This window comes from Camelus dromedarius, chromosome 5 (genome assembly GCF_036321535.1).
Source record: "Camelus dromedarius isolate mCamDro1 chromosome 5, mCamDro1.pat, whole genome shotgun sequence".
NCBI classification, from domain to species: domain Eukaryota; kingdom Metazoa; phylum Chordata; class Mammalia; order Artiodactyla; family Camelidae; genus Camelus; species Camelus dromedarius.
The window spans coordinates 21,805,509-21,811,508 of NC_087440.1; the positions used below are offsets into that span (position 1 = coordinate 21,805,509).

General features: G+C 39.3%; 1 protein-coding gene across 1 annotated transcript in view; it reads right to left on the minus strand.

Annotated features, from left to right (window-relative positions):
- The window catches only part of MGA (MAX dimerization protein MGA), a 151,086-nt gene extending 150,604 nt beyond the window's left edge, over positions 1-482 (minus strand). The window contains exon 1 of the mRNA XM_031453264.2: positions 429-482. The gene's annotated coding sequence lies outside the window, so the exon portion shown is untranslated. The remainder of the gene's footprint in view (positions 1-428) is intronic.
- Between the last annotated feature and the right edge of the window lie 5,518 nt (positions 483-6,000).

Consider the following 6,000-nt stretch of genomic DNA (forward strand, 5'->3'; position numbering starts at 1 on the left):
GACAAACTGTGTTTTCACTGAACTATTACTCAACAATAAAAAGGAATGAACTACTGCTATATGTAAAAACATAGATGAATCTCAAAACACATGTTGAGCAAAAGAAGCCAGATACATAATACTATACACTACATGATTCCGTGTATATGACATTCTAGAACTGACAAAACTAATCTACAATGTGGTGGACTAAAGATGGCCCAAATTCTTTGTCGTTATCCACACTGAAAGGTATGCTTTATTTCTCCTCTCCTTTGAATTTGCACTGGCCTTGTGACTACTTTGACCTGTAGAACATAGCAAAAGTGATGCTGTACCAGCATAGAGTCTAGTCTTTAAAAGGATAGGCAACTTCCACTTCCTTCTTCTTGGAACCCATGCTGTGAGGAAGCGCAAACAGCCATGTGGAAGAAAAATGAGATCCATACCTGGCAGTCCTAGCTGAGATCCCAGCCAAGAGCCAATCTCAACTTGCCAGCCATCTGAGTGAGTCATCTCTGAAGTGGATTTTCCAGTTTCACTCAAGCTATCTCAGCTGATGAAACAAAAATAGGGACAAAATGATTCTACTAAACCCTGACCAATTTCCAATAGCATGAGCAAATAAATGATTTTCGTTGTTTTAAGTCACTAGGTTTGGAGGTGGTTTTACATATCGGTAAATAACCAAAATGTGGTAATAAAAATCATATTAGTAGTTGCCTTGGGGAAAAGGGGGGATCAATTGCAAAGGGCACAAAGAGGAGTTTCAGGGATGATGGAAATGTCCTATATCTTAACAAATGAGACCTGAGTAAACTTAAAAGTTCTGCATAGCAAAGGAAACCATCAACAAAATGAAAAACAACCTATAGAATGGGAGAAAATATTTGCAAATGACTGACAAGTGATTAATATCCAAAATACATAAACAGCTCATACAACTAAATATCAAAAAAAAAAAACCCAACCAAAAAATGGGCAGAAAACTTAAATATACATTTCTCCAAAGAAGACATACAGGTGGTTAACAGGCACATGAAAAAATGCTCATTGCTAATTATTAGAGAAATGCAAATCAAAGCAACAGTGAGATATCACCTCACACCTGTCAGAATGGCTATCATCAAAAAGTCTACAAATAACAAATATTGGAGAGGGTGTAGAGAAAAGGGAACCCTCCTACACTGTTGGTGGGAATGTAATATGGTGCAGCCACTGTGGGAAACAGTATGGAGTTTCCTTAAAAAATGAAAAAGAGAGTTACCATATGATCCAGCAATCTCACTTCTGGGGATGTATCCAGAGAAAACTCTAATTGGAAAAGATACATGTACCCCAATGTTTATAGCAGCACTATTTACAATAGCCAAAATGGAAGTGACCTAAGTGCCCCCATCAATAGAAGAATGGATAAAGAAGATGTGGGATTATATATATATAATGGAATATTATCTAGCCATAAAAAGAATGAAATTCTGCCATCTGTAGCAACGTGGATGGACTTAGAGAATATTATGCTCAGTGAAATAAGTCAGAGAAAGACAAAAACTGTATGTATCATTTATATGTGGAATCTAAAAAATAAATCAAACAAATATATACAGCAAAATAGAAAACAAACTATAGTTACCAGTGGGGAGAGGGAAAGGGGGAGGGACAAATTAGGGTTGTGGAATTAAGAGATACAAACTACTACTTATAAAATAGATAAGCAACAGGGATATATTGTATAGCACAGGGAACTATAGCCATTATCTTGTAATAACTTTTAATAGAGTATAATCTATTGTACTGTATACCTGAAACTAATATAATATTGTAAATCAACTATACTTCAATAAATTAATGAACTATTGGACAGTCAGAAAAAAAGAAATGCTTTATGTCTTCATTGGGGCAGCAGCTACAAGGATGTTCACATTTATCAAAACTCTGAACCACAGACTTCAAATCTACATATTTGAATGTAAGTAATTATACCTAATGAAATTGATTTTTTTAAAATCGAAGACTCTCTATTAACTAGAAAAAAAAGACTAAACTCTTGGCTTGCTGGGAAATTCCCCACTAAGTAGCCCCAGCCTGAATTCCCAGGATATCCCCTTCCCACCCTTTACACTAAAGCTAAATGAAATGATTTGCGGTTCCACGTGGGCCCAGGCCTCTTGAGGTTGTTCTGCCTTCCTGGCACATCACTTCTTCCAATTTCAGGCTGCTGAAGTCCCAGTCATCCTGCGACGCCCACCTTTACCCACCCCTGTGCTGAGACAGTCTTAGTCACCACCTCCTCTTGCTTGCAGAACACTTTGTGAATGCTCTTATTATAAAACCATATTCTATTGTAAATTTTTGTTTACATAAATGGTTCTCTTCTTTGCTAGACTCTGACTTCCTTCAAGAAAGAGACAACTTCTGATTCATCTTTGTAACACCATAATCTAAGTACCAGGAAGGTAATAGATACTCAGAAGTAGTGAATGGATTATGGTACATTAGCCAGGGTCTCCTTTTGCTTCTTTATTTTTGCTTAATATTTTACTACTTTTCTCCAGCCTTCTGTGGTACAGTTGTCTCTTGAGTCTCCATCCACTGCCATCCTCCACTATCTGCTTTGTCTCCCTCTCTCTCTCACCCCTTTGGCAGTCTCTAAAGAGTCACCTAACATCATGGCTGCAACCATTTCTTTCACTACAGATCCCTCCAAAAGTTATTCTTTATCAGCAAATGTTTACTGAGCATTAAGGACACTGCATTAAAGGCTGGAAAATGAAGACTTATTAAAGAATCCACTGGACTTGAAGATATGAAGAATACTGAATGTGGAAGACAAGAGAGAGAATGGAATCAAATATCTTCAAGAAACTAAGCCTGTGTACCCTACAGAATAAGGAAGCATCATCAAATGGAGAAGTTAGTTTGGGGAGAAAAATATGTATTTTGTCTTAGTCATGTTAAGTGTTATGTTATTACATTCAAGTGAAATTGCTATAAATGGAAGTGTAGAATTTGGTACATTTATAAATGCCTCCCCACAAAAGAAAAGGATATATAAATATATATATATATATATATAATTTTTGCCCTCATGAGACTTGATTGAGTAAATAAATCAAATAATAAATCAAAGCATAAATCAAAGCATTCCATAAATACAAAATTCAAATTTACAATAAATGCTGCAAAGAGATACATATTCCTATGGAAGCATGTAGTAGGTGGTATTGACCTGCTCAGGGAAATTAACAATGATCGTTGAAGGAAGAATAGAAACTGACTAGGGGATGGTGGGGGCAAAGTTCTAAGCAAAAGGACTCACATGTGCAAAAGCCTACAACATCGAGACAGAAAGTAGATTAGTGGTTGCCAGGGGCTGACAGAGAGCAAAGGGGAAAGGGACTCCCTGCTGATGGGTACAGAGTTTTTTTTTTGAGGTGATGAAAATGTTCTGGAATGAGATGGTAGTAATCGTCGCACAACTCTATGAATACACAAAAACCCACTGAATTGTATACTTTAAAAAGATGAATTTCATGGTATGTGAATTACATCCCCATTTTTTTAAACAGAAAAAATACAATAAAGATGAAGATTTTTAAAAAGAAAGAAAAAATGGAGATGAATGCAAGTTAAACAAAACCAATAACAAAAAGCCTGTGTCAGACTGGCCACAGCACCTTCAGGAAACTACCAGAAGGCCAGCGTGGCCAAAACAAAATGAGAACAAGCATGACACACAACTGAGGATGCTGAACAGGTGAACGCAATGAAGGAGGACGGGCCATACCTGGAGGAATAACGGTAAGGCAGGAGACCAAGAGGGGATCAAAGAGTGAGAGTAGAGAGACAGATCAAGAGGTTGCAAAGTGAACCTCCCTGCACGCCCGCAACCGAGAAGTGGAAAGAAAGAAAAGGGAGCTGTGAGGGCGTTGGATGAAGAGGCCACAGGGAAGGAGAAGCAGCAGCACAAGGGATGTGCACCCAGGCCGGGAGGGGAGAGGATGCCGCGGAGCAGGTGACAGTCGGCGATACTGACCACTGCCAACAGGCCAAAGAGGACAGAAATCAAGAAAAATCCTTTGAATTTGGAGGTGGATGACCACAGACACAGCCATGTGAGAGTAGGGGTTGGGTGAGAGAGCCAGATGGCAGAGGAATGATGAGAGAATGAGTCATAAAGACACGGATGTACATAGTATTTGGCAGGGAAAGGAGGAGGGAAACAGGACAGTAGCTTAAAGAGATGGGGAGGGTTGGGAGGGGGTTTCATATGGAGGCCTTTTTCAAAATAGGGAAGACCTGAGTGTATTTGAGAATGAGAAATGGGAACCAGGAAAAAGGAATCAATTCAAAATGTGAGGGAGAAAAGATTTCATGCAATAAGTTCCCTTGAGGAGACAGGAGAGGACAGAATCAAGACACAAGTGGAGAGCACAGACCTGGAAAGTAAGACCATCTTTTACTCTGAGGTTGGGAGAAGGAGGCAGTGATGAATGGTGACAGAGATGCTTTTTAGGTGGAGAGGAGTTTGGATAATGGAGTTCCTGTCATTGGCCTCTGTTTTCTCAGTAATATTAAGAGCTAATATTTACTAGGCATTCACTATGGTAGTGGCCTAAACAATTCTTATATATTAACTCATTTAATCCTCACGACCACCTCACTGATAGGTAGTTACCGCCATTTTACAGTGAAGGAAGCAGAGTCACTGAGAAGTGAAATAACTTCAGTGAGGTCCCATGGGTAACAAAGGACAGAGCTCATATTTCTACCTGTGACATAGGAAGGGAGGGAGGTGATTTGCCAAGGTTAGAAGAGGATGTGATGGTAAAGGAAGGAAAAAGGGAAATTGGGGGCTGAAAGAACACTAGGAAAAGTTTAGAATAGTCAAGTGAAAAGTGTGCTACGGAGGGTGAGATTCAAGTTAGACCCTTTCCAGATCCTTCCCCTGTGTTAGAGAACCTCTCCACTTAAAGTTTCCACAGTTGAGATTTGATTAATTCTTCACTCAGTTTTAGGTGATTCAGCCCCTCCTTTCAAGTTCCTGGGCTCTGGGTCTACCTATTGGACAGGATTCTCCTAGTTTCCCTGCTGAAGATGGCAGAGAATTATTCTGTTAGAGATGGGACTTGAAGCCACCCACACACCTGGGCAGCTTTATGGAACTCGAGAAAGTGCATGTTTTATATTGGCATTAAATTGGGGTCTCAGTTGGCCTTATGTTTCAGGGAAGATTTTTTAACTTGCAGTGAGTTAAAGAGGAACAGAATTTCTCATTCCTGTGGCCCTTGCCACAGGTAACAAACCTGTTTTTCAAAACCAAATTTGAATTTGCTAAAAACTTTTTATATGTTCCATAATTATTTACATCACCAAGGAAACAGAAGAATTTACAAGAAGCCAAACTGTCTCTATTCTCTTCCTCAAATGTCAGTGGAATGCTGGCAAAGATTCTTAGAGGAGTGAGAACAGAAAAGCAGCAGCACTAAAAAGCCGAAAACCTCCTCATAGAGAGACATCAATCGAAAAATGCCACAACCCAAATTTTATTTCACAAAAAGGCCAGTTGGATTTAGAACAGTTTCCAGGCAAATTTGCATCATTGGTATGACATCCTCCAGCAATATGTATTAGTATTTTTTCACATCAAAACATTGTAAAGAATACCCAGCTTCCTAATTAGAATTCTCTTGAAGTATCAGCATTCACACAATTCACTATTCCAGTTCACATGCACACATAGAGCTGGATTGATGAGGTTTCATGGCTCGAAAGGATAAATACTGGCACAAATGCCTTACAAGCGAGGCAGCCTGGATACTCAGTCAGACAACCAACTGGGAGTCAAACTCAGATACAACGATGTAGAGATCCATTGTTGCTGAGATGTGAACAAGGAGCAAACACAACACAGAATGGAATTGGGTTTAAGAATGTGTCATGTGAATCCGCCTACAGACAACTCTGGGAACTGTTCCTGAAATGGGAGGAGGCTGTCATCACCTCTCCCTCAGTAGCACA